This window comes from Cebus imitator, unplaced genomic scaffold (assembly GCF_001604975.1).
Source record: "Cebus imitator isolate Cc_AM_T3 unplaced genomic scaffold, Cebus_imitator-1.0 Scaffold339, whole genome shotgun sequence".
Lineage (NCBI taxonomy): Eukaryota > Metazoa > Chordata > Mammalia > Primates > Cebidae > Cebus > Cebus imitator.
In genome coordinates, this window is record NW_016107654.1 from 2,039,851 (window position 1) to 2,067,673 (window position 27,823).

The 27,823-nt window shown below is 61.8% G+C and overlaps 1 protein-coding gene across 1 annotated transcript in view; it reads left to right on the forward strand.

The window, feature by feature from the left end:
- The first annotated feature begins 19,384 nt into the window (after window positions 1-19,384).
- Window positions 19,385-27,823, forward strand: part of NACC2 (NACC family member 2) — a 91,182-nt gene continuing 82,743 nt past the window's right edge. The window contains exon 1 of the mRNA XM_017505669.2: window positions 19,385-19,483. The gene's annotated coding sequence lies outside the window, so the exon portion shown is untranslated. The remainder of the gene's footprint in view (window positions 19,484-27,823) is intronic.

Genomic DNA, 27,823 nt, shown 5'->3' on the forward strand with positions numbered 1-27,823 from the left:
CAGCCTTGCAGTCACTGCATCACTATGGCGACAGCCCACAGCTGTGTGACTTTGGGGGCAGATGGGAGGGCGCCCTGAATGATGATTGCAGGGATGACGACAGAGGCTGCCCTAGAGCAGGACACAGGTTGCGGTGCTCAGATGGCGACCCTAGCTTCACCCCAGTCCATGTCCCCACATCTGGGCATGGGTGGACCCTGCCAGGCGGACCAGTTGCCCTGGGCCATGAGGACAGTTGTGTGCCACTGGAAGAAAAACGTTTTGAGAAACCCTAAATCAGGTAGAGAAAGCAAAAAATATTTGGCCATAAACCGTGCTGTCTGATCTGTTGGCAGCTTCTGTGGATGACCTTCGAGGAGCCCCGCTTAGTCCAGGCCCCCGGCAGGTGGGCGGGAGCTTCCTTGCGGGGGGTCTCATTTCTTGCTGCAGAGAATCTTTTGCACTAAGTCATGCTATTTCCTCAAAGAAGCTTTGTTTTTTGTTAACGTGTACTCAGAGTTGCCCGAGCCCCTTGGCAGAGGGAGAAGGAATGGCGGGAGGGGCTGGCGGTGCTGCTCACTGGGGGTCAGCGCCGCAGGGAGGGGCGGCACCGTGGTGCGCTCTGAGCACCTGGCTGCCTGCTGTCCCCAGTGCCTGTGAATTCGTCATGAGATGAACCACCTGCATTAAACCTATTTTTTTAATGTGTTGATGGAGTGATTGCTTAAAGCTCAACTTTTATTCCTTTTTTAAGGACATAGTAGTCAGCTGGAGCGCCATAGAAACCATATTGTCCCACAAGGTGGAAAAGTTTTCACAAATATCTGTGATGCCGGGGGAGGAGCCCCCGAGGCCAGGGTTCCCCTTGTGGGAAGCTGCCCTGAGGAGGTGGCCTAGCTGACGGGCAAGGATTTGTCAGCAGGGCAGTCCCCAGGACACTGCTGTGCAGGCCGGTGGAAATTACATTCAGCTGACTGGGCAGTTGAGTCTTTGGAGTTTTGCTTTTGTCGCCCGGGCTGGAGTGCAGTGACATGATCTTGGCTCACCACAACCTCCACCTCCCAGGTTCAAGCGATTCTCATACCCCAGTCTCCTGAGTAGTTGGAATTACAGTCCCCTGCCACCAAGCCCAGCTAGTTTTTGTATTTTTATTAGAGATGGAGTTTCACCGTGTTGCCCAGGCTGGTCTCAAACTCCTGACCTCAGGTGATCTACCTGCCAAGGCCTCCCAAAGTGCTGGGATTCTAGGCGTGAGCCACCTGGCCTACCTAGTTCAGTCTTCGGGTAAATCTGGGGTGGTGTTTCCGATGCTGCTGAAAGGAAAGAGGCCTCGGAGCTGTGAGCAAGCCCTTCGATGGACCTCGGGAAGGTGAATATGCGTAAAAAGAGAAAACCGAAGTTCTTACTTATGTAAAAACGCATTTGAGGCCAGCTGCAGTGGCTCACACCTGTAATCCCTGCACTTTGGGAAGCCAAGGCAGGAGGATCACTTGAGCCCAGGAGTTCAAGACCAGCCTGGACAACATTGTGAGACCCCGTCTCTACAAAAAATTAGCTAGCTGTGGTGGTGGGTGCCTAGGAGGTCGAGGCTGCGGGGAGCCGTGACTGCACCGCTGCACTGGGTGACAGAGTGAGACTGTCTCAAAAAAAAAAAAATAGTTTGAAGATTGAGAGACATGATCTTCTTCAGAATCTTTGCTTTGTAAAGGCTTCCTTGGCTTCGGTGAAGGGAGGAAGTTCACGTTTCTCATTTTGTCACTGGCAGAGGCTTCTAACAACATGAAGATAACAACAGTTTTCTCCCAGGCAGTCATTATGGCCAGAAAGTGCCACTTAAGGGGAAACCAGCTGGCTGCAGTGGCTCACACCTGTAATTCCAACACTGGGAGGCCAAGGTGGGAGGATCATTTGAGCCCAGGAATTCCAGATCAGCCTGAGCAACAGAGAGGGAGACTCCATCTCTACAAAAAATATTTTAAAGTTCGGTGTGGTGGTGTTCACCTCCAGTTCCGTCTGCTTGCTTGGGAGGCCGAGGTGGGAGGCGGTTGAGGCTACAGTGAGCCATGATTTTGACACTGCTCTCCAGCCTGGGTGACAGCAAAACCCCATCTCAAGAAAATAAAGGAAAACTATCCATATCCATTGTAGAGTTTTGTGAAACTGTTTCACCAAACTAAACTTTTGGGGTTTCATTTTTGATGGCAGAGTTTGTGAAATCCTTACAAAAACCTTTGCTCCTGAAAAGCTTAGGAGGGTGACATTTGTTTCCCCAAACCCAGGGCTAAGGCTTGATGTGGAGCACTGCTTCACAGACCAGGCTTCTGATCTGAGGGTCTGGGGCTCTGTGTGCCCCACAGGGGATGCCGGGCCGCAGCCGAGCCCCAAGGTGGGCGCAGGGCCGGATACACAGCATTAGTTGTGCACACGAAGCTGGGGCAGTTAGCAAATGGGCCGCTGAGACAGCCAGGGAGAGCAGCCGGCAGGTGGCTTTGCCGGGCGGGTGTGGGTGAAGGTGGCTATGCTCTTGACGGCGGTCACACCTGGCCACGCACCGCACCGGAGAGGCTGTGTGGGGCTCCTGCCTTCCCTGGGGCTTCCTTGGTCCTCCCCGGCCGGCTCCACTCTGGTTTTCAGTGGATTTGGCATGTTTTCAGATGTTCCCTGCCTGGGCCGTCTCCATCCAATAGAACTCCCGCTACCGTGGCAACGCCTCATCTGCACTGCCTCGTACAGTAGCCACCAGCCCACGGGGCTACTGAGCACGTGGACAGGCACCACTGTGACCACGGAATGTCTCATCAGACCCAAGGAAACAGTTCCCACAGAAGGAGCCGTTTGTGGCTGGATTATAACAAGAGCATTTCTTTTTTTTTTTCCTTTTTTTTTTTTTTCAGAGATGGGGCCTCGCTCCATTGCCCAGGCTGCAGTGGCACAATCACAGCTCATTGCAGCCTCCACCTCCTGGGCTCAGGCCATTCCCCTGAGCAGGGGCATGTCACAGGCTCCAAGAGCCAAGAAGCTTCCCCGTGGCCACGATGTGTGGCCTTGTGGGAGCCCTGCTGAGCTGGCTTCTCCGGGGGCTGAGGAGCCCTGTGGGGAATCTAGGGGGGTCAGAGCTGCCATCTTCAGGCTGTGTTAACCAGGCGTTTCCCCTGTTTTATTTTTTTGAGACGAAGTCTTGCTCTGTCACCAGGCTTGAGTGCAGTGGCATGATCTTGGCTTACTGCAACGTCCACCCCCTGGGTTCAAGCGATTCTCCTACCTCAGCCTCCTGAGTAGCTGAGATTACAGGCACCCACCACCATGCCCAGCTAATTTTTCTGGTTTTAGTAGAGACGAGATTTCCCCGTGTTGGTTAGGATGGTCTTGATTTCTTGACCGCGTGATCTGCCCAAAGTGCTGGGGTTACAGGCGTGCACCACCGTGCCTGGCCTGCCCTGTTTGACAGGTTCCATTTTCAAAGTTGTTCTCCCCTTGAGGCCCCACATGACAGGCTGAGCTGTGCCAGGGCTCCTCGGAGGTTGTCCCCTGACCCTTTGTCCACAGTGACAGACGCGCAGACCAGACCATGCTGCGGTGACTGGTAAGGGTGCAACCAGAGAGGGATCTCCAGGGCCACCCATGGTGCTGCATGTCCGGGGCTCTGTCCTGCGCGGCCTGGGTCCTCCCAGCAGCTGGGTGGGAAGACACGCCAAGACCACTGCCTGGGGACCAGGGCATTCCACGGAATCGTCGCATTTAGAGCAGCTTGGTTTGCTCGTGATGGGCTCCACGTGTCTGAAAACGTGAGTGATCTGCACGCTTGAGGCTTCCAGGGGCGTCCAGCTGTGGTGAGGAGTCAAGGACTGGGACGGTGTTGAGAGGGAACGAGGCCTGAGCACATGGCTGCTGCCGCCTCCTGCAGAGGTCTCAGGCAGTACGCAGCCGCTTTGCAGGGAGCTGGGAGCTGGGCAGGAGACAGGACCCATGCTTACCAGGCAGTCCACTCGGCCGTTCCCTTCCCGCTGCAAGCGGACCAGGTTGTCTGTGAGGGAGGGAAGTGGCCCGGACACTCAGGGTGGCAGCTGGACCTGAGTGAGCTGGGAAGGACAGGTGTGGGCAGGGAGGGCCACTGGCTGCTCCTGGGGACGTGGGAAGTGAAGGGAGCTGCAGACTGGCCTGGAGATCAGGAGCATGCTGGGAAGGTTCTGGAATCAGAGCTGCCCTGCATGGGCTGGCTGAGAGGCCCCAGTGATAACACTGGATAGCATTGGATTTGGGAGTCATGGCTTTGGGAGGGGAGCCTGGCACCAAAGCTCCCTGTTCGTTCTGGAGGATGGGCGAGGGTGGGCAGCCCTGGTCCAATCCCCTGGACCTCAGAGAAGGCCTGCCCCCTCAGGCAGGGGCGAAGCTGAGGGGAAGCGTGGTGGGCTGGGGTGGGAGGAGTCAGGGCGTTCCTAGGGAGGGCAGTCCCTGGGCAGAGATGGGTGGCAGAGAGGCCTGGAGGTGCGGAGCGGCTCCATATCAGGCTGAGCAGAGTGCGGAGTCAGAAGTCACAGCCAGGCACGGGGTGTGGAAGAAGCCACCATAGCCAGCCCGGGGCTGCTGACTTAGTGGGCTCTGATTTTCAGTCTGTCCCTGGCCCAGGGGGATTGTGCCAAGTGGTTCCCAGAACCCCCCATTCCCTGTCGTCCATCACACGGGGACACCAGCTTGGGCACAGACCAGGGGTCTCTGTTGCAGAAGAGGGGAACCCAAGCCAAGGAGCCAGCAGAGGGCGGGCGAAGGCTGGAAGGGGTTGCTGGGGATCTGGAGATGCTGGGCCAGTGCTGTCCCGTCCCCAGCGCAGGGTGCACAGGTGGCCTCGGAAGGCTGCCCTGGCAGAGCCCCCTTCTGCAGCTTCCGCAGGCAGAACCACCCAAAACGTGCACACACTCAGGAATGTCCTCCACCTCCCGCCCCTCCCAGGCGGCAGGACGGGATGGCAGGGGCTGAGAGGGAAGGGCCTGGGCTCCAGACACACAGCCCCCAGTGGGAAGGGCGGCAGGGCCAGGCACGGACCAGAGCTCGACTCCCGGCTGCCGCATCGATGCTAATATTGATGCTCTGTGACCTTGGGAGGGCCTGTCCCCTCCAGAGTGCAAATGGAGGCGGGTGAGGGCCTGGCAGTGCTGTGGATGCTGACGCAGCATTTTCTGGGGGAGGCAAATGTGCTTTGATCTGCAGAGGCCAGGGCGCGGGTCTCCTTTGGGAAGGGCCCCTCTCTGCCCAGGCCCTCCCCACAGGCCTCCGCTCATGCCCTCGGAGGCTGGGGCCGCTCTGCACCCGGCCCCCGAGAGCAGCCCTTCTCATTCAGGAGGCTACAGAGGCCGAAGTCCTGAAACCCACCCCCCACCCAGCCTGGCGCGCCTCCTGACAGTTCCCAAAAGAGCCAGCGCCCTGCAGCACCAGCATCCTTGCCCAGGCGGGGCGTCCGGGTGCAGCTGATTCAGCGGCTTCGGGCCCGGCGCCCCTCCCCCAGCCCAGCTGGGCAGCGTGCCCGGGCCTGCCAGCAGCTGTGTCACACGGGCTCTGGCAGGGCTGCTGTGGCTCGAGGTGTGTGGCCCGCACTGCGCCTGGGGGCGGGGTGGCAGGCTGCTGCCTCGGCGGGCGGGCTGCCAGGCGCCCCCTCCCTGTGGGGCCGCTCCCCCTGCAGTCCTGTGCGGCCTCCTGCAGAGGAGAGGCCGGTGGGAGGTGGGCGGGCGGCAGAGCTGGGTCTTGATGCTCTCAGGCTACATCAGCCCCCAGGAAATACTCACGTCTGACGCCCTGTCGGCGGGTCCACGGCCACACCTGGAGTCTCCCCATAGCCCGGGTCAGGCAGCGTTCCTCCATGTCAGGCCAGTCCGCTGCAGCCACCTGCCATCCTGACCTGGGCAGAGACTGGAAGGGGCGGGGCCCCCGCAGAGTCCCACTGGATTGATGGAGACAGCCAGGGCGTGCAGGGCTGAGCCACAGCCCCCAGGGCCCCTCCTGCCGGCCTCGCCACGCCCATGAGCTTGGGTTCGCCTCTAGCTGAGGGCACTGGGCAGGACTGGGAAGCCGGTGGGCGCTGACCCAGCCCCAGGGCCCAGGGGAGGAGAGTGCCAGCTGTTTGGGAAGTGGGCTCTGGAAAGGGGCCTGGTTAGTTTATGCAAGGACTTTGGTGTCCCTGTCCTGTGAGGGCCATGGGTGTGGGGTGAACACAGGGTAGGGAGGGGAGAGGGGTCAGGGCTGAGCAGGAGAAGCAGGGGTGGGATCGGTGAGGAAGATGGGGGTGAGGAGGGCGCAGCTGGCCGAGGTTGGGTCGGGCAAGGACACGGTGGCAGGCGAAGGCCATGGGGCAGGTGGAGTGGCCAGGAGGTCCATGGTCAGAGGGTGGGTGCTGGCGGGGCCTGGAGATGGCCGTGCTACCCCTGCCTTCCGAGCCTGGAGGCCTGATGAGTGCACAGCCACCACGGCGTCAGCAGCACGGTGACCATCACTCAGTACGTGGGGAGGGCGTTCGTTCCGCTTCCTCAGAATGTTAAGTACGCTCCCGGCAGAACGCTGTATGAATGTTCATGTGGAGATCAATCAAGCCTGGGCTGGCAGATGGCTCAGGGAAGGGCCCATGGCAGGCTGGGCCCAGGTACCAGTGGGCACACCTTGGCAGGGCGTGGCCTTAAGTCTCCGCCAGCTCCAGCCAGGATCTGCCTCCCTTAGGATGGGATGGGCCTGGGCCTGCTGTTGGCCACAGCCAGAAGAGACCAGACGGGTGACATCCCCACTCAGTGACCGCCCTTGTCCTGGGTCCTGGAGGCTGGGGCAGGGCTCCTTCCAGAGAGACCCAGAGAAGTTCATCTCAGGTTTAATGGGGGCACTGCTGCCTCAGCTGCTGGGCAGTGGGGGGAGAGGTCCCTGTCCTCACTGGGGTCTGCAGCCAAGGACTGGCCATCGAGGCCCAGGCCAGCCACAGGGATGCTGAGTGGCCCTGGGAGTCCTGTAGCCCCTTGGGCCTGCCTGCCCCAGGCTCTCACTGTAGGAGAGGCTTCCTCCCACCCCGGTGGCTGAAGCACTGGTGAAGGAATTCACAGGCCAGGAGCACGTGGACTTCCAGTTCTTCCCAGCGGGTGCATACAGGCCCCCCCCAGCACCCTCTCCCTCACGTTTGGGCAAAAATCGGGTGCCAACAGACCCTTGGCCCTGCTCACCGTGCTGGGCCTTGCTCCACCCCCATTTCCTCCCAGCAAGGGCTCCTCTGAACCCGGCTGCTTCCAAGTTTGCTTCTTAGCACCAAGCAGGACTGGCTCTGCGCCCTGCCTACCTGTCCAGGGGTAGGGGCTGCCCTTTGAAGCTATCAATCTGGATTTTAAGTGTGGATTCATTATTTACAACACCATGACATCATGCTGGCATGAATTATTTGTATGTTTTTGAAATTGTGCTGTGATAACCCTGGCTGCCTTCCTGCTCCCACAGTGGATAAAAGCATTCTAAAGAATCCGCGTCTCCCTTCTCCCGCAGGCTGCAGCTGGGCCAGCCGGAGCTCGGTCACCACCTGTGCACGGTGCAGCCTGCCTTGACCCCACCTCCTGCACCTGGCTGGGGTGCATGCCTGGTACACGTGTGTGTGCACGTGTGGGCGTGCGGCACCATGTGCCCCAGCGTTTCCTGATGCCCTGTTCCACTTCCCGGCCCTGCCGCCCTCCCTCCGTGGCTCCTTCCCATGCTCCCTCCAGAGGACGGGGGGACGCAGGTCCCTTGAGGAACCGGGAAGCCCCTGTCTGGGTAGCCATTGGCAGGTGAGTCCCATGTTCCTGCCCAGAAAAAGTCTGCTCTCAAACGTGGACAGGCAAGCACTCCTTTTGCAGGCCCCACACTTGGGGTCGCCCGTCGCTGGGCTGATTGGCAGGAAGTGGTGTGGCTCCCTGGCCCCCAAGCCCTCCTGGTCTGCCCCTCTCTGGGCCCAGTTCTTCCTGTAAGATAAGGGGGTGGACGGGCCCACAGCCTGCAGGGGGGCGGGGCGCTCGACTGGCTCTTCTCAGGCCACGCCCAGGGAAAGCCCAAGGCCTGAATTCTGTCCCAGGTGGCAAGTGCAGGGAGGAAGGACCAGGGCTGGGGCTGGACTCGGGGGGAGGGTTCACCACAGCCTGGCTGCTGCATTGGGCCAGGGAGCTCCAGATTCCCTGGGTCACTGTTTTACCAGGGCCTGGGGCGGGGCCGTGGGACCCCAGACACAGCACTGGAGGCTGTGCTGTGCTCCTTCCGCTGGGACTGGGCAGACCCTCTCCGAGAGGGAAGGTGCCAGGGGCTGGCTGCATGCCCTGCCTGAGGCAGAGCTGATGACCCTGGGCCAGGCCAGCACGCCCACTGTGGCCCAAACCCTTTCCTGGGGCTTGTTCTCAGGGATGCATCCTGGCGCTGGGTGTCTCCAGGGGTTGGTCTGTGGGAGAAGCTAGACCTTCTCTGGGAGCTCCGAGCCTGACACGCGGTCAGGTGAATGATTGATTGAAGGGACAAATGCAAGAACAGGTTGCTGTCCCATGGGTCCCTGGGGCCTGGTGCATAGCGGGCCTTCAGCACTCACTTTCTGAATGACTGTGCCAGGGCAGCAGAGACCTCATCTATTGCCAAGTTACAACTGACCCCACCCCCAGGCTGGGTGTGGTGGCTCTGTAATCCCAGCACTTTGGGAAGCTGAGGTGGGTGGATCACCTGAGGTCAGGAGTTTGAGACCAGCCTGGCCAATGTAATGGAACCCCATCTCTACTAAAAATTCACAAATTAGCCAGGTGTGGTGTCGTGCATCTGTAATCCCAGCTACTCTGGAGGCTGAGGCAGGAGAATCGCTTAAACCTGGGAGGCGGAGGTTGTACTGAGCCAAGATTGTGCCACTGTACTCCAGCCTGGGCAACAGAGCAAAACTCTGTCTCAAAAACAAACAGCTACCCTTCCCTCCCCCCGACCGCCCAACACCCACCAGAAAGGCAGCCCTGCTGTTTGGGACCCGACCCCTTGGAGTCCTTCCGTCTGTCTTACCTGGGAGCCTCCAGCTGCTGCCAAGGGTGTTCCCAAGCCTAGCTCTCACGTGTGTCCTGCAAAGGGCACTGGCTGTCCCCTGAGCCTGACTTGGCCAAGGGGCTCTGCAGTGACCCCGGGGAGGAGGTGAGTCACTGCAGCCGCCCGACCTCAGCCTTCCCTGGAGCAGGAGGCAGCAGCTGCTTCACAGCTGCGTAAAACATTAGAGGGAAATTTAGGACAAAAGAGGAAGACGATTAGAGCATCCAATTTAAACCGAGGGAGGGCATGCGGAACCCAAAATGGCACTGCCCTAATTCAGGAGCAGAGGGAGGCTCGGGCTCTGCAGCCGCTGACGAGAACCAAAATACTCACCCGTTTCTCCTGCGAGTCCCAAACGTGCCTGACAAGGAGCCCACAGATGTCCCGGCCCTGCGGGAGCCGACCTCCTCCCCGGAGGATGATGTAGCCTGTCCCGTGCCCATGCCAGCTGGCCCCAGGCACAGCAGATGCCCTGGCTCACTATCCTTCCAGGGACCTGGCTTAGGACCCTGGGATGTTCTGTTCTTTCCGCCAAGACTCTGTGGGCACTGCTGTGGCAGGTCAGAGCAAGGCTGAGAAGTGGCAGGGAAGCAGCCACATTCAACCGTGCAGGGAGCCCCACCCCCAGCTCCATCCCTGCTCTTTGCTCTCCCTGGACCAACTGTCCCAGTCTAGGGCTGTGGAGGGCCTGGACAGCAGGGTCTGACCCCAGCCTTCCCGGGCCTGAGTCACAACACTCTTGCTCTCGGGGCAGTGCCTGCAACGGTGCCTTCCTCCTGGGGACAGGGGCACGACCCCCTTGGCTGGTCAGCTCTGCCATGCCCCTCGGCTCTTGCCCTCAGCTGGAGAAGATGGTCCCCGGAAGCAGAGGCTGCCCACAGAGGGGGCTTTGCGGGAGGAGTGTGGGGCCCGATGAGCAAGTGTCTATCCCCAGAACAGCCTTCAGCAACTTCCAGCTGCGAGGTGAGGACACTGGCCTCACTAACCACAGCCCGTGCTTTTCCACAGGGGAAAGCAGAACAAGTGAGGCCGGTGGTTTGGGGACCCTGGCTCTGCCCTTGGGAGCACACTGGGCCTGCCTGCTGGGGTTGGTCTGTAAGCCAGTGAGCACTCCCACCCACCATGCACCCAGCACCTGAGCTCCTGGGGTCCCCTTTGACCCCTGCAGTGCAGGTGTGCCGGCGCCATTGGCCAGATCCGCGGTGCTGGGCCCTGGCTTAGTCTCCTGTGGAGCCGGGTCTACCAGATGACCCCAGCCCCAGGCCGGAGAAACTGAGGGAAGTGAGACCCTCTCAGTGGGGCAGAGCTGCCTTCTTCAGGGAATGCAGGAATCTCTGAAGCAAATGCGGCTTCAATCACAGACCACTGCTTGAGCGGATTAGCAGGATGTGAAACCAACTGACACTCCTGCCCTGGTCCCGGTAAGGTGAAATCGCATCATAAAACAAACGTGCTCTGCCCAGGTTTGTGGAGGGGAGGTAGTTGATGTGACCATCAGCTGCCTGTTCCATCCTTCAGCTTGTCTGGAAGAAGCACCAGGAAACACCCCTCCCCCATGGACACTAAAGCGGGGACCGTTTTGTCACAGAGCAGCCACCTCCAGATGTCTGTACACCTGCACCCCTGCTGGCACACCTGCCTGGAGCCAGGTGCGCTCCCTGTCCCTGGAGAAGTGCTGGGCTTGCAGGCGCAGGCTGCAGGGTCCGGGGAAGGGGGCGGGGTGGGGCGGGACATCACTGCTCACTCTCCCTGAGACTGCACTGCTGGGACCCCGCACGAAGGTCACAGACGGGCAGCGTTCGGCCACACTTGCTGGGGGCTCACACTTGCTGGGGGCTTCGGGGCTGCTCTAGCCACAGCAGGCTGTGCCCGAGCCCAGCATCTGGGCAGGCACTCAGCAGGGTGGCTCCCCAGCCCTGCGCAGCCACTCCGGAATTGACACCCGAGTCCCTGATGACGCTTCACTTCCCCATCCCTCCATGGCACAGAGGCCCTGGCTCCTTTGCAAGATGCTCTGGTTGCTCTGGGATACATTCCTGGGAGCCTGGCCTCCCCTCCAGCCCTCCCAAGTTCCTTGAACCTCGGCAAACACACGGCCATGAGGCCGGCAGGAAGGAGGCCAGAGATTCAGCATGGACAGCTCGGGGCCGCCTCCCTGTCGTGGAGGCCCCTATGCACAGGGTGTGGGGCGGCAGTCATCCTGCTGGGGTGCGCCAGGGTGGACAAACAGAGTGGCCAGACCACGGGCACCTGGAGGAAAAGGCTCTTCTGCTGGCACCTGTGCCACACTGCACCCCCGGCCTAGAGGGGCCCCATGTGCCAGGTTCCTCTTCTCCTGGTGAGGACCTTCCTGCCACCTCCACCGCCCTGGGCGGCTCTTCTCCCTCACTCACGCTCCCTCCACGGCAGCTTCGGGAGACCAAGAGCCTCCCTTTCCTCCCAGGGCCAGATCCCGAGCCAGCTCCATAGGCGCCAGCAGGTCCCAGGAAGGAGCCCACTGCCCTGCAGCTTGGAGCGGACGACAGGCTGCGCTCAGGGCCTGCCCCCAGGTTCCATCGTGGACTCCAGCGTGCACACCGGTCGCCTGAGAGTCGGATTCAGCAGGCCTGGCCCCGGGACTCTGTGATTCCAGCGGCCCCACCTCGCTGAGAGGCAGCTGCTCTGCCCTGGGGATCTCGAGGGCCAGAGGGTGGGCAGAGGAGGAGCATCCAAGAAGCCCAAAAGCCCAGGAGAGCAGCGTGGCTCCAGAGCCACTAGAAGAAGGTGGAGGAGGGCGGAGTGGCTGTGGCCAGATGCAAGAGCTTTAAGGCAGGACTAGGCACTGGGGGCGGATTTGGAGCAACGGTTACCCCGAATGACCTCTGGCCCCCAGTGGCCTCTCCAGCCATAGAGACCATCCCTGCATCATTGACCACAGCCCGGTCTGGCCCTGACTCCCTGGACACTTGAGAATCCAGCAGCAACTGCCTGTTCCTACCTGGAGGGCCATAGCAGCCTGTCTGTCCCCATCTTCCCCATCCCAGGACATGGCGTGGCCTTCATGGGTACCCACCTGCCCGGCCTCAGTCTGAACACTCCCCACCTCCGCTTCCCCCCCAGTCCCCCTCACTCCTCCTGGCTCCACCTTCACAGGCCCTCCACCGCCAGCCCACCCTCACCCCCCCACAGGGAGAGAACCCACAGGTCTCCTACGGCCCTCCCCGCCACAGCCAGACCTCAGGAGGCTCCCCTCAGCCACCAGCTACAACCAGGCAGAGTCCCGGCCCAGGCTTCTTCCTTCGCCACTTCCTGCCGCCTCCATGGCAGACCTGGGTCTCTTTTTAACCAGCCTGCCACTCCCACTACTAGAACAGAAGCCCTGGAGGAGCAGGGACTAGTGACCTTGTTCCAAAGGGGGCCAAGTGCCTTCCTGTGCCTCCTGGGAGTCAGGGGTGCTGGCCCGCCCACATACCCCAGCGGGACGGAGGGCCTCACCTGCAGCCCTGCCGGCCGCCTTCCCTCTGGGCCAGCTGGCCTCCAAACCTGGCCCTTCAGGAAACCTGCGGAGGCCTCTGCTGTGGCCACCGGGTTCCCGGCTCCTCTAGCAAGTGGTGCCTCCTCATCTCAGGGCTGGGGGCTGTAAGTTCAGCTGCATCAAGTGTCCTGAGGAGGGAGCCTGGGGCTGGGAGGGCCACTGGAGTGTCAGAGACCACTTTTTTTTTTTTTTTTGAAACGGAGTTTCACTCTTGTTACCTAGGCTGGAGTGCAATGGTGCGATCTCGGCTCACTGCAACCTCCGCCTCCTGGTTCAGGCAATTCTCCTGCCTCAACCTCCTGAGTAGCTGGGATTACAGGCACGAGCCACCATGCCCAGCTAATGTTTTGTATTTTTAGTAGAGACGGGGTTTCACCATGTTGACCAGGATGGTCTCGATCTCTTGACCTCGTGATCCACCCGCCTCGGCCTCCCAAAGTGCTGGGATTACAGGCGTGAGCCACCGCGCCTGGCCAGAGACCACTTTTTGATGTCCTGAGTTGGCCCTGGGTACGAACTGGCGCTCACCTGCCACCTGCCAGAGAGGGGGTCCTGGCAGAGGCACCTTGGGGGACCTGTGTCAGCGGCTCAGGGAAAGCCCAGCTGCTGTAAGGGACGGTGTGGGTGGAGAGACCGAGGCTGGGGAGTGGGTGAGGTCAGCAGCTCAGGCTGGGAGGGACGTCCCTGAGCACAGAGGGACAGCTTTGCTACAGGGCAAGCTGGGTCCTTCCGGCCTCTTGGAGCTAGCCCTGTCCCCTGCATGCAGCCCAGTGCCTGGTGTGGACACGGGCCTCAAATGGTCAGCCCGGGAGGCAGAGGTGGGAGCTGCCAGGGTCAGCACACCGGGCTTCATGGCGGTCACAACAGTGACACCCAAAAGAGCCGGCAGGATGGCAGGTGTTCCTGGTATCCGAGGCCCACGGAGGTGCCCTGGAGCCCAGCAGGGTCCTAGTCAGGGTGGGGACCCCCGAGGGGTGGAGGGCCCAGGGCTGCCCTGCCCAGCTTTGAACCCATTCACCAGAACAACCTCCCTAAAGACAGAAATGGCAGTGGGGGAGGGACGGGCTCGGGCCAGCTCCGCCGGAGACGGAGACACAGTGGCCTTGCAGTCACAAACACCGCCGGCATCTCCCATTGTCCTGCAGGTGGGCGGAGCCGCTCCCTAACCCTAACGGCACCCTCACCTGCAGCTGGTGGTGGGGGCTGGGCCAGCTGGGCTTGGTCTTTCAAACAGCACGCCTTCTAGGAACTGGCTCCAGAACTAAAGTGGGGGTGGTTTTCCCCGGGGGCTGCCTCAGGACCCTGAGAAGTGGTGCTCAAGGTGGACTCCCTGGGGGCCTGCCAAGGCCTGATGTTCTGAGTGGGGCTTTGGCTGTCGTGTGACCTGGGTCCCTGGGTGGTCTGGCGGGTGAGGCCCTGTCCAGCGTCCTGGGGCCCTGGGTGGCCAGGCGGGTGAGGCCCTGTCCAGTGTCCTGTGCCATTCTGCTGTGCACAGCCCTCATCCCTGGGCTCTGGGGGTCCCAGCCCCTCCCTGTCCTCCAGGGCTCAGCAGGCACCACCCTGGGCTCCTGGGCTGACTTCCTCCAGGAGGAGGCTGCCTCCGGGAGCAGCCTGGAGGCTAGAGGATTGGGACTGTTTTACTAAAAAAAAGGGCCAATGGACTCAATTTGAACCACAAGATGGAGATACCAGGCAAAAACCCCAGTTGGTAAAACTCAGGGCCTGGCTTCTACAAATTTGGGGACTGCACCCAGGGCCCAAGGGTGAGGTTGGTGGGCTCAGCTCAGCCCCCAACCCAAAGGCTGGCACAGAGCAGGGCCCTGACAAGGGAGGCACTGGAGCAGCCCGGGACTTCCTGGAGCCTCTCTTTGGCGAGGCAGGCGCGGGGCAGGAGCGAGGCTGGCACTGATACATAACCATGGACTCTGATGGGAGAAAGGAACGGGCACTCGGGAAACAGAAAGGGGGCCTCACGCAGGGCATGGAGAAAGCACGGCTGGGAGAGCCCTGAGCGCGGGAAGCAGGGGAGACAGCGGGCGGGGACCGAGGCTGCTCAGGAGGCCTGGGAATGTGCTGAGTACCACCGAGCTGTTCACGAGAGAGTGGCTGCCGTCAGGTTATGTGAATCTCACCTTGAGTTAGAAAAAAAGGCAAAAAAAGGGAAAGAGCCCACCCTAAGTCAGTCTCTGCCTTTCTGGTCCAGAGTCTGTGGCCCTGGGCTTGCCCTCCCCAGTCCCGCCCCCCCACCCCAGCCCCAACCCAGCCCCACCCCCCGCTCTTCATCACCTTTGCCTCATCTTCCTGTGCTGCCTGCTGGACCGCAAGCCCTCTGAGGCCAGGCATTGGGCAGCTTCACAGGACAGGCCCCCCTTGGGTGGAGGTGTGGGTGCCAGCCCTGGCGGGCAGGGGTTACCGTCACGCCCCCACCCCTGCAGACCCCCACTCCCTCACCCATCCCTCGAGCAGGAGCAGCCTTCTTCCACCATCTCAGTGAGCGCACAGGTCTTCATGGGGCCTTTATCATCTGCTGCACGTAAGCCACAAAGCCGGGGCCTGGCCACCTCTTCCCCAAACCCACTGTTGGGACTGGGGTGTCTGCGGGGTAACCCCAAGGCTCCCAGTGAGCAGGAAAGCCCTCCCCCCGCACAGGCCCCGCCCCAGGAAGGCAGAGGACCTGACCCAAATCAGAAGGTTTCTCTTGCCCCAGGTGAACTGCTCTTCAGACAGTGAAAGCGGCTTCCTCCCGAGACAGCCTCACCGCTGGCCGTCTCACCAAAGGCTGTTCTGCTCCTCTTTTCTGTGTTGACAGGTGAGATGCAAGAGAGAGAGTGGGCACCGAAGCCCTCTGGCCATCCTCCTGACTTGGGGTGCTGGAGCTCGGGGAGCTGAGAGCCTGTGCTGGGCTGGTGAGAGGCTCCGGGTCTTGCTGGGGTCTTCTCAGCCCAACAGCCCTGGCCAAGGGCTGACCCACACAGCAGCACCAGGGAGGTGCCTGCCACTTCCCTTTCTGCTGACGGAGCTCCCTGGACGCTCTGAGGACCCGGAAGAGGCACCAGAACTTGGGCGGGTGGAGGGGGCTGGGGCACAGTATCCCCAGCATCCCCAGGAAATGGGGCAGAGACAGATGGAGCCTTAGGCTCCAATTTTGAGAGTTCTCAGGGCACCTGCTCTGTGCCAGGCACTCCACTGGGCCAGTGAAGAGACAGTCGACAAAGTGGGAGGCTGTACGGATAGAACCCAAGGGAGGACCAGTGTCAGGATGGGGACTGGGGTTCCCATTGCTGATGGCCATGTGGCTCTTTCATAAGGAAGGGTCAGGGAAGGCTTCCTGAGCCAGGGATATTGGGGCAGAGACTCAAAGGAAGTGACAGAGCAAGGCTTGGAGACACACGGGCAGGAGGTTCAGGCAGTGGGAAAGCAGGTGCAAAGGCCCTGGACAGCAGGTGCAGCGAGGCCAGCGTGGCTGCACCTGAGCAGGCGCTGGTGTGGGAGTGGGCGCCGCGGGGGTGGGATGTGGGGCACGGGTGGGGTGGGGGGTGCAGCAGGGGTGGGGAGCTGGATCCAGGTCACACAATCACCTGGACTGGTACCCCGAGCAAGAAGTGCACTGGGGAGCTCTTGGGGTTCTGAGCTGCTGGGGGTGATCTGACAGGTTTAGAAGCAGCCCTGTGCTGCTGTGTGGTGACAGGCTGGTGGCGGGCAGTGGCAGTCACTGGAGAACAGGGCAGCTGCAGGCCAGGAGGCTGGCACCAACATGACTTTAACACACAGCTGTTAGGTCGGGCACAGACTGGATCTGGCGTGAGACTGCGGTGGGGTGGGCATCAGCACCTACACAAGGGCAGCAGCACCCGGAGGTCCCCAAAGGCTTCTGCCATCCGGGGGAGGACAGGCAGGTGGCCACGCCAACAGGTTGGTCCTCTGTGTGTGGCTCCCCAGCGCACCCAGGGGCTCCGAAGTGTCTGCAGATGTGGCTTGTGACCCCCTGCACCCCGCCATGCTTTCTGGATGGAAGGGGAAAAATCAAGCTATAAGGCCATGAGAACTCAGGCCCAGATCCCGGACGGGGCCTCTCTGCACGGAAGGCCCATGGCAGCGTGCTGCTGTGCTCAGATGGGACTGTGGCCACCAGGCCCTCGTATGGCCGGTAATCAACAAGCTCAAATACCGGGAGAGATGCGGAGGATGCACTTGCCTGGTGGGCTCCACAGCCCAGGCCCTGCTGGGGACTCCTGAGCGAGCCCCAGACTAAGCTGTAAAACGGGAATAAGGCCGGACGCAGTGGCTCATGCCTGTAATCCCAGCACTTTGGGAGGCTGAGGTGGGTGGATCACCTGAGGTCAGGAGTTTGAGACCAGCCTGGCCAACATGGTGAAACACTGTCTCTACTAAAAATACAAAAATTAGCTGGGTGTGATGGTGCATGCCTGTAATCCCAGCTACTTGGAAGCCTGAGGCAGGATAATGTCTTGAACCTGGGAGGTGGAGGTTGTAGTGAGCCAAGACTGCACCACTGCACTCCAGCCTGGGCAACAGACTGAGACTGTGTCTCAAAAACACAAAAAACCAAACAACGGAAATAAACAGCTCACTTCGTGGGACCGCCATGAACGTTAAATGCGGTAAGGTGTACAACATCAGTGTCATAGGCCTGGAACTCAGTAGGGATGCAGGGTTTGCTTTAAAAGGTGCAAGTTAGGCTGGGCTCGGTGACTCACGCCTGTAATCCTAGCACTTTGGGAGGCCAAGGTGGGAGGATCACAAGGTCAGTAGTTTGAGGCCAGCCTGGACAGCATGGTGAAACCCCGTCTCTACTAAATCTACAAAAAATTAGCCGGGCATGGTGGCAGGTGCCTGTAATCCCAGCTACTTGGGAGGCTGAGGCAGGAGAATTCCTTAAACCTGAGAGGCAGAGGTTGCAGTGAGCCAAGAATGCATCACTGCACTCCAGCCCAGGTGACAGTGCGAGACTGTCTCTAACAAAAAGTGTAAGTATATGTTGACGGATGTCGGTGTACGTACACGTAGACACACGAATACTGGGGTACTGATTTTTGAGTATCCGATATCTTCTAAACACTTTGCAATGCCTTCCAAATATCCTTCACTGAAGAAGAATGTCTTTAATATTTAGAAAATGAAAGTGATTAAAACAATCAGTCCCATCCCTGCAGGGCTGGGGTATAGTGCGTAGGCCCTTGGGGTCTGCTCCAGGGCTGGACGCAGCTCCAGGCATCTGTGTCTGGGATTCAGGATTCCCGGGGTCCTTGGGTGAGCCCTGCTCCCTCAGAGAGCCTGCAGAGATCGTCGTCAGGCTTAGAAGCCACTGCACCCTGAGGCTGCTGAGCTCCGGCCTGGTTGTGGGAGGCGCTGGGAACCCTCCTTCCCCACCTGGCGCCCAGGGCCTTCCGGCTCCACCTGTGCTGAGCAGGTGACACCACTGCACAGCTGCTGTCTGTCCACCTGTCCCTCTCACCCTGCCCCTTGTGGGCCAGGACCACAAGTCCACACACCAAGCCACTTGTGGCCAAGTGTCTCCAGCCTGTAGAGTCCTGCCTCCTTGCCAAAGTAGACAGTGCTGCAGTTTGGCAGTGGCAGTGGGCTGGGTTGGGTGTGGGACCTGCGACTGCACTTAGGCCTAGTGGGGTGGGTTCTGAGGGAGAGCTCAGAGTCCCTTCAGGGTTCCACACTCGCCCCCAGAGGGCAAGCCAGGGAGGGAGCTTGGTGTGTGCGTGTTCTGGCTGGGGAGCTGAGCAGAACCTAAAGTTGTGGTCAAGGGCCAGCCTGTGGCCGAGATCAAGGGGCTAGCTTGAGGTTTGGGTAACGGGAACCTGGCCAAGCTTCTGCTGATTTGTCCGGGGAATGACGTTGGCTGACCATGCCAGGGCTTTAGCCCCAGGCCTCTGATCCCAAACTCCAGAGGCTCTGGGACACGGGTGGGCTCCTCCTTCTCAACCCTTCTCTCAGGGCCATCGATTGGGGCCGCTGAGGTGGTATCACTCCATTCTGCTGCCAGGACTCTCGAGCCGGCTGTGGGGGTGAGGCTGGCTCGGCCTCTGAGGATCACTGCAGCCTGTCCTGACCTCAGGCCCCAGGTTGGGGGGCAGCTGCGGAGGGGTCTCTGGGTCCTTTCCGGTGTGTGGCTGGTTTTATTTTCCTTGTGCCCTTGTTTTAAAACTGCACCTCTGTCGTCAGGAGCGTGGCCTCGGGCAGATGGAGAGCTGCGTGGCCGGCACCGGTACGACTGTCCCGCGGGTACGGGCGTCAGAGCCCCGGAGAGGTTCGCCCGAGGGCGCTCCCGTCCTCGCGTCTTCCAGAGCCTGCCCGAGCGTCTAGGGCTGCTGCGGATGCGCGCACTTCCCGCCGGGATCCCGAAGGTCGCACGGTGCAGGCGCGGTCCCCGCGGGGAGGGCGCGCGCGAGGGGATGGGTCGGGGGCTCTCCAGGGCTTAGAGAGTCCGGCCAGGGCCGGGGAGGGCGGAGGGCGGCGCTCCAGGTCCTTCCCTGGCCCGGACGTCGAGCCCCGTCCTCAGCACCCCGGCGTCCGGCTCCTGTCCCTCCCGGTGTCCCGCGCAGGGTCGGCAACCGGCAGCTCCGGAAGGAGGGCACGCGAGGGGCGAGGAGCTGCCGCCTCCGCTCCCCCGCGCTCAGGCACCCCCCCCCGAGCCCCGCCGGACCCTTCGGGACCCTCCCGGCCCCCGGTCCCCCCAGACCCGGCCCCCAGCGCCCACCTGGCTGCCAGTGCGCGCGCGGCGCGCGTCCGGCGCGCTGTCCCTTTAACGGCCCGCGGGCACCTCCCCCGCCGCCGCCCCGCCCCCGCCGCGGTGCGGCCGCCGGTGCTGGGCGAGGTCGGAGAAAGTCCATGGGAGCCGGAGCGCCGGGACGCCGAGCACTTCCTGCCGCGGGCGGCGCGCCGCAGCTGCCCAGGCCGGACCGGGCCGGGCGCCCGCAGGTACCGCCAAGTTGGCGCGCGCGGCCGCCCCTGTGTTGCGCCGCCGGGCGGGGTCGTCCCGCGACCGGGCCCGCACTTCCCGCAACTCCACGGCCGCCCAACTTGGCGCGGACCCCTGCCGCAGTGCCGGCCCCGCGGGGCGGGTGCGGCCGAGTTCCGCGGCCGGGGCGTGCGCGCGGGAGCCGGGCTCGGGAGCCCGCGGAGGGGGCCGGGCGGGGCCGGGGAGTCCCGGCGGAGGCGCCCGCGACCCGGGGCCGGGACCCCGCACGGCGGGTTCTGGGGAGACCCCAGCCCCGGGCGTCCCGGGGCGCTCGCCCTCCGCATCCCCTGCCCTCCGGGTGTCTCTGGATTTCGGGGGACCCGCGGCTTCCCCCGGGACCAGACTGGCCGATCCAGCTCTCCGGGTGGGGGAAGCCAGGGCCAGAGTGGCCCAGAGCCAGGGCGGAGCGACCCACCCCTCCCGGCGGGGTCCGAGGCCCGCGGCGCATCTGCGCAGCTGCCTGGCTGGGCCGGGCCCGCGCCTCGCCCTCCCGGTTCAGGTGGGCCCGTTCGTGGGTCGGCACTGCCTCCCGCTCCTCCCTCCCGCGGGCCCCAGCCTGGGTTGAAACTGGGGTCGGGCCACAGGGGGAGGGGGCTCCGCCTCTCGCCGGCGTCTGGTCTCTGCGGAGCTGAGGTCTGGGGGCCCAGCCTCTTTTCTAAGAAACTCAGCTGAGCCCCGGGCCGCCGCGCACGCCGCACGACCTGGGCGGACCAGGTCTTCCCACGGAGTTTCCTGCTTCTCTTGCTGGGATAGTATGGGGTCGAGGGTCAGAGGTCACCTCCCGGCCCCTCTGCCAGGCACTGGGGGAAGTTTGGTCTTGGCTTCTGGTTGTGGAGCCGCTTGAACCTGTGGGTCTGCTGGTGCCTGTGGTTGGCCTCCCAGGCCGGTCCACTCCCTCCCCCACCCCGCGCGAGGCCTCCGGATTGGAGGTGTTTCACCCACGTGCTGTGGCCCGTCTCCCTGAGCCGCTGGGCGCCCTGTCTGTGTTCTCTGCTGCGCGTTCCTTCCTGTGTGTGGCGGGGTTGTTGACCTGGGGCGCCCCAGGCAGCCGCCTCCCTGCCGCCCCGACTCCCATCCCTGGGGCTCCCTCCGGAAGCCCGTGCACCTTGGTGTCCCCGCCCGCCTGCCGCACCCCCGCACTGTCCTGCAAGGGTCCAGGTCCCTCCAGTCGCCCCTTCTTCCCACCCACCCCTCTTTTCCTCTGGCCAGCTCCTGACCCCCTTCCCTTCTGCTCTCTAGAGGGACGCTCACCTCAGCGCTCTGGGGGGGTTTAGCCTGTAGCACCCCCAGCAGGGGTGCTGGAGTCAGGTCAAGGGTCTGGCAGCCCACCCACCTCTCAGCCACCCGCCCCTTTTTCTCCCGGCCATCTTCGGAGCCCGCCTCCCGTCCCGTGGGGCCTTTCCCAGCCCCTCCCTTCGGGAGGCCTCTTGGCGTTTTCCCCTGGTGTCACTGTTGGGTGGCAGCCAGGCCAGAGTCCAAGGGGAGGAAATAAAAGGAGCTGCCACCCAAGGTGGTGGCCCCCTGTCCTTTCGGCAGAGCGACTTGGAATGGGCTCAGAAAGTAGAACAAGATATCACTTGTCACCTCTCAGTGGCCGGGGACCTTTTCGCAGTGGTCACACCCAGGGTGCGATGGCGCTGGCCCTGGACTGGCGGCAGGGTGGGCCACTGCAGCGGAGGAGCCTCCGGGGAGGTCCCGTGCTGGGAGCAGGGGGAGCTGGGCTGCGGCGGGGCTATAAGAACAGACTCTGTTCTTTACCACCGGCTGCTGGAAGGGTGCGCAGGGCCGCTCTGCCCTGGGCTGGGGGCTGGTGGTGAGTTTTTACAAATTCCTCAGTCCTCCCTGTGTTTTCCAATGAGAACACGAGCCTGCATCATTCATGAAACAGCCTTGCTGCTCTCGGTGCTGAGTGGCCTTCCAGGCCTGGGTTCCTCGCCGCCGTGTCTGGAGTCCGCTTTCCTCGTTTCTGAGCCATGTTGTCTGGGGCCTGAGGGATATACCGGGGAACCCAGCTGTTGGCCTTTCTGGATGTTGAGTTTCCAGGGCTCCACTTCCTCTAAGGTCCCTTTCTCTGAGGTCTGTGCCTCTGACCTGTGTCCCTGGGACGCACGGGGCACTGAGTGCCCACCGGCCCCGGCCACCATCAGTGGGCAGAGCCCCTGTTCCTTCCTCAGCCAGCCCTGTCCTAGCCGACCCCACACACTGTCCCCAAGCTGCCTCTCTGCATGTCACAGCTCCTCAGGGTCACTCTGTCCCCTTTGCGGGGTCTCATCGTGGGTTCTGAGGTCCAGCTGGACTGTGGTCTGTGGAATGAGGCTATGAGTCCATGAGCGGGGGCAGCAGGTGGCACCCCTTACCCCAGGATACACCAGCAAGTTTCTCTGGAGGACCAGGGCCTGCTACAGACCCCAGTGTGATGAACACACTTGCGAACTTGACTGTGGGGCCTGACTGCCGCTCCCACTGCCCAGTAGCCCTTGTGCCTGCCTTGGTGGTCCAGGCTGGCCGGCCTCCCACTGTGGTTCTAAGGACAAGGTAGGCCGTCTTCCACATGAGGGTCACATTTGGCCTGGGCCGTCCGGTGGCCAGAAGTGCCCTGGGCTGAGGAAACCTGGGGCTGGGCTTCCAGGCCTGGATTTTGAAGGAGAAGCAAAGCCCCGTGTTGTGAGGCCACGGCACGCCCTCCGAGGCGGGGAGAAGCACTAGCCCCTGTCTGGACATGAGACCTGAGCCGCCTTCTGATGCATGTGGGTGTCTGGGCCGGCCCCACCATGGGAGTTTGTGAGGTTGGTTGGGTCTGGGTCTGACTGGGGGCTGTTGACGGCGTCGGAACCTGTTTAGAACTGGCTCACTGGGACCTCTCGCCCCAGCCTCCATCAGGCTGTCCGGCCGCGAGTGTCCGTAGACCCGGCTCCTTGGGTTCTGGGCCTCCCCCGAGGTGCCCTCTCCCCGGCGCTTCGTTCCTCTCCTGGTGGCCTGTCTGGGCACACCCTTGGTCCTCCCAGAGGTGGGCAGTCAGGCCTGGGGCCGGGGAGCTTGGCTGGCCTTTCTCTGCTCCTGTCGCCCGAATGCACCCAGTTCAGAGCTGCGTGTGGCCCCCACGCCGGCCTCCCCTGAGGCTCCTGCTAAGCCCCAGGTGGGCCTTTTCCCTTCCAGCCTGTCCAGAGTCACCGAGATGTGATGGAAGGTCGTGTCCTCTTTGGGCTTGGGCCTTAGCTCTGGGGCCGGGGTGCAGGTTTCCCAGGCCAGGGCTGCCGCTCGCACCTGTCCCCGCCTCTCTCATGGGGCAGGATCCTGGCGACCTGTTTCTTTTTTAGCGAATCCTTGCTCGCACCAACCCTGGCTTTTGGTAGGATGAGATCATTTGCAAAATCTGCTTCCCGGCTGGCCAGGGCTCCCCTACTGTGTCACCTGCAGCTGCTCATTTGCTGGGAGCCCCCACATCCCCAGCGGCGGCCTTCCTGCCTTTGTTTAGAGTTTGGCTTTTGGAAGCGCACTCCCATGTATAGGGTCTCAAGGGCACAGGTAGGGGGCGGGCGTGAAGGTGTCTGTCTGGAAGTACTGGGTGCTTGTCATCTGGGGACATTAACTCTGGGACTGGCCCTCACCCCTGTCCAAACGGGTCAGCCTGGGCACTGGTCTGAGTAGGGAGGGCATTTGGCAGCTGTGACCCAGGGCTCTTGGCGCCCCGCCCCATCCCCGGTGTCTGCTTGCTGGGCCTGGGTCCTCACTGGAGCACTTGGCAGCCAGAACCCTGGGTTCAGGTCTCCTGGGAGAACTCCAGCCCCGGCTGTGTGACCTTGAGTGAGGAGCCCGTCCTCCCTGACGCCATCCTGCTACACAGTAGCATCCTCTACCTCCTCCTCCGAGGGAGGCTGAACGTGGCAGCCCTGCCTTTCCGCCTTCACGCTGGCGGGGCTGGAATCCCGGGCGAGGCTCATTACCCTTTAGGAGGAAGCCGCCATTGGGTCTCCCAGGAGAACCAGGGGCAGGTTCTTCTCCAGACGTTGTTTGCAGGGACCCAGCGGGAGGAGAGGCTGGCCCCGGGTCTCTCTGAAGGAATCTCCCCTCCCCCAGCGCGGGGCCCTGGCATCCAGGAGGGCACAGGGCCATGGACAGCCATGAGCTCCTGGGCCCGCCCAGCTCCTGCCCCTGTGCCTGGGAAGCAGGCAGGGCTGGGGGCGGGGAGCAAAGGGGCCTGAAAGTGCCCATATATAGTCACTGGGGTGAGCAGCGAGCCAGAGCCACGCTGCAGGGATGTCTCCCAAGCCCAGCGCTGGCCGGCCCCAGCCCAGCCTCTGGGTCCCCGAGGGCAGCCTGGCCCAGGGCTGGGGTTGGCCTCTTGGTAGTCTGTGAAGGGGCAGAGCATCAACTACAGCACAGTCATGCTCAAGAAATGTTTGTTGATTGAAAATAAAAATCTCCCCAGCCCCCCATAGTCAGGCTTGAGTACATTTCAGGAGCCCGTGTTGGAAGCTGTAGGCTGGAATCCGTGGCCGTGCTGTTGGCCAGAGCTGCCTGGGGTCCCTCTCGGAGGGTGGAGGGCACTGGGAGCTGGGTGCCTGCTGAGAGGAGGCTCGCTGGAAACCCAGCCCCACCCACACCATGCCAGAGCCTTCCTCATTATAGTGACACTTTAGATGTCCCCTCCCCACCCCCACTGTCCTGGGGCTTCCTCTCAGTTGGCTGGTGTTTTCTGGGAGAGTTCCCTCCCCACTCCTGGGCACTGCCTTGGTGTTTCTTGGGTGGCCTTTGGATGGAAGCAGAAGGAAGTTGTCCTCCATCTTTCTCTTCCCAGGGTCCCCCTGAGGCATCCCCTCCAGCCAGGGCCCCCACCCAGGTCCTGGGCATCTGCCCAGCAGGCCGTACCCATCTCCCTTCTCCCACCTACCTGGTGTTTGTGCCAAGAAGGAATTAACCATCTTTGCTGCATTCCGGACTTTTGTGCTGTTAAAAACTCAGCGTTAACGGAGTTTTGCTCATTTAATTTCATTTCCATTGCCCAGCTAAGCGCCTTTGTCACGTTTTGTATATTGATACTTTTTGTTGTTGTCAGCAGTTTTTTTCTTCCTTTTTTTTTTTTTTTTTTGGATATAAAGCCATTAGGGTGAGAGATTAAAAAGATACATTACAATTAAAATGTTAATGAAATCCGCATCACACAACTTCTGAAACCCTTCAGGCATTAATCTTGCCTGTGTCATGTCCATTAACTTTGGCTATTCTTATTCCACACTGACCCCTGCTGAGAGATTTGTGCTATAATTGGATTTTTTTTTAATAAAAAAGGGAAAAAAAGCTTTTAAGAAAATAGAGGTTGAGTGGTCGGCAGTGGCTCCTAAATGCGCAGGGAAAGCAGAAGAACGTGACTGACTGGGCTGCGGTCCCCCTTCTGAGTGGGGAAGACTTACCCAGGGGCTTCCCCAGCTGTGGTTATGCCAGGGGGTGTAGAGGTACAAGAGCTGGGGGAGCCTCAGAGTAGGGAGGGCACCCCAAGGCTGAGTTCACCTTCCTGGGGAGAGGCCCCAGTGTTGGGGGAGGGGGACACAGGATCCCCCACCAGGCGGGGTTGGGGGCTGACATGGAGGCTCAGGTGCAGCAGAACCTGAGGGCTTTGAGTTCTCTGAAATCTGCATGCCCCCACCCTTCGCCTGGCGGGTGCCAGTTTTCCGGCAAGGGGGGTGGCTGTGGGGAGGGGGACTCCCCTCCTCTCCCTTCTAGGGCCTAGGGGACCTCAGGCAGATGTGGGCCACGGGTCCTCCTTTGAGGTCCTGGGCCCTGGCCAGAGCCTGGCGAAGATCTGGGTGGGGTCCCTGGCTGGGAGGGTCCCTTGGCAGGGAGAGGCTCTGGGGTGGGGGCTCAGGGGGGCTTGTGGCTGCCTGCCTCCCCGGCTCTTGCCGGCTGCAGCGCTGCACACGTAACCGCGGTGCTGGGAAAGCTGGTCAGGTGGTTGGCAGCGGGGCTGCAACAGACAGATTTCGTGTCTGTGTGTTTTTGCAACACCTTTCTATAAAGGGAAACATAATTTAAAATATGATTACTTAGTGTTGTAACAGCCTCCTCAGCCGCTCCACGCGATGCCGATGCCGAGATCATTATCAGAGGCTGATATTAACTTGCAAAGAATATTATGCAAATTGCCCGCTGTCTCCTCCGGGAAACCTTCTCCCAGGATGCCGGGGGCTGGGCTGGCTCCCCTCGGGGCTGGGGTAGGTCCCTCTGTGGGACAGCCCAACCCTTGTTCTTTCTGCCCAGTCTGCCCTCCATGCCCAGGCCTCAGCCCTCCTCTGTGGCAAGGGGACTGTAGGGGCACGGAGCAGTGGGTCAGGAAGGACAAGTCCTTTTCCTCCCTGTGTCTCAGTGACTCCGGACCACCAATGCCTCCTGGCTGGCTGGGTGGGGCCTCACTGAGGCTACTGTGGTTGGGATGGCAGTGAGGCCCCTGCTGATGGTTAACCAAGCTGACCTCTGTAGTCACCGGACCTGGGTCTTCATGAGCCCCAGGTGCCCCCAAGAAAGGGTCCCTGGCCACGGACTGGGCCATGTCCATGCACAGTGGCTCATCCTGCCGACCGACCACTGTGACTTTGCAGCTTCCAGGAGCTCAGGGGCAGCTGCCAGGACAGACGTGGATGGAGGCTTGGGCCCAGCATGGCTGACTCACATTTTTGCCCTAGGGGAGAGAGGCAGGGAGTGGGGTCTGAGGGTCCCTGCCACCCTAATGAGGACAGGGTGTCCCCTGCCCCTGTCAGCCCCTCCAGCTGGGCCTGATGCGAGCAGTGATGCAGTCCCCAGCTCAAAGATTCTCCCCAGAGGCTTCGTCCCACTGTGAGAGAGCCGGACAGTACATTTAGGGCAGAATTCCCCTGATCCTGCACAGCCAGGGGGCCAGTGATGCTCTCTCTGAGCCGGTGTCCACCTGGTGACCATAAGAGCCCCACAGTCCCCGAATACTGCTCACCTGAGTGCCGTGAAATGACACCACTGGGCATGCCCATCTTCAAGGTCACCTCCCGGGACTTCTCAGCAGAGTCCCCAAGGTGGGAAGCTGGGTAGGCCCAGGCCATGGCGCGGGGCTCAGGCAGCAGATGAGGGATGGGGAGGAACGGGAAGGGCTTGTCCTCCCTTGAGCAGCTCAGATCGGGGAGGACAGGGCGCTCCGGGCCTCCACAGGGATCTTGCTGCAGCCGTCCGGGCTGTCCTCCGCTGAGCGGCCACCCCCAGGGTTGCAGATCAAGTGCTTGTTTGGGATTTGAGCCCTATTTCCCCCGGGCCACAGTGGAAGCTGGGCAAACACCATGGCCTCCCTGAACCTCGGTTTTGCCACAGTGAGCTCCAAATGGGGAACAGTACCCCGCTCTCTGGTTACCAGGGAGGTCTGGGGCCAGCCCAGAGCAGACCCAGAGAGGCCTCCCAGGCAGCCCCAGAGGCTGCGGGCCCCTTCCCCAGCCGGGCCCTGCGAGTGCTGGCTGTGCCGCCCTCCCTTCCTGTGGAACTGGCCCCACCTCTGAGGATGCCGCTCCGGGGGTTCCCGTGGGGGTCTGCCAGCTCCAGGAGGGCAGGGTGTCTGTTTGCACATGTGCAGGTGACAGGCCGGGAGGAGGAGGGAGGGCGCTTTTCCAGCAGCCTGGGGTGTGACTGGCGGGGCAGGGTATCCATCTGCTGGGGCCACCTCGACAGAGGCCACAAGTTTGGTGGCAGGAAGCCTCAGAGGGCGCTCCTGCCCCGGTTCCTGGAGTCCAGAGGCGACACTCTGCATCAGGGCTGGTTCCTCTGGAGGCTCTGAGGGAGGCTCTGTCCCATGCTGCCCTCGCACTCCAGAGGCTGCTGCTGTCCGGGGCCTGCCTCGGCTTGTGGAGCATCAGGCCTGTCCTCAGAAGGCCGCCTTCCTTCTGTGCCTCTGTGTCCAAATTTCTGTCGTCTTCTAAGGTCGCATGTCGCCGGAGTCAGGGCCCACCCGAAATCTTGCCTCCTCTCACCAATGATACCTTTTCCACAGAAGGCCATGCTCGAAGGGTCGGGCAGGTGCCCACCCCCACGTGCTGGGGAGGGGCAGAAAGCTTTTAGTGCATAGAGGGCATTGGGAGCTGCCTCTGTGCTTGCCCAGGATGGCAGGGGGCAGCCAGGCACAGACTGCAGCCGCTGCTGGGACGGCACCTGGACGGGCACGGGAGCAGTGCCGCCGCTGCTGGGATGGCACCTGGATAGGCACGGGAGCAGTGCCGCCGCTGCTGGGATGGCACCTGGATGGGCACGGAAGCAGTGCCGCCGCTGCTGGGATGGCACCTGGATGGGCACGG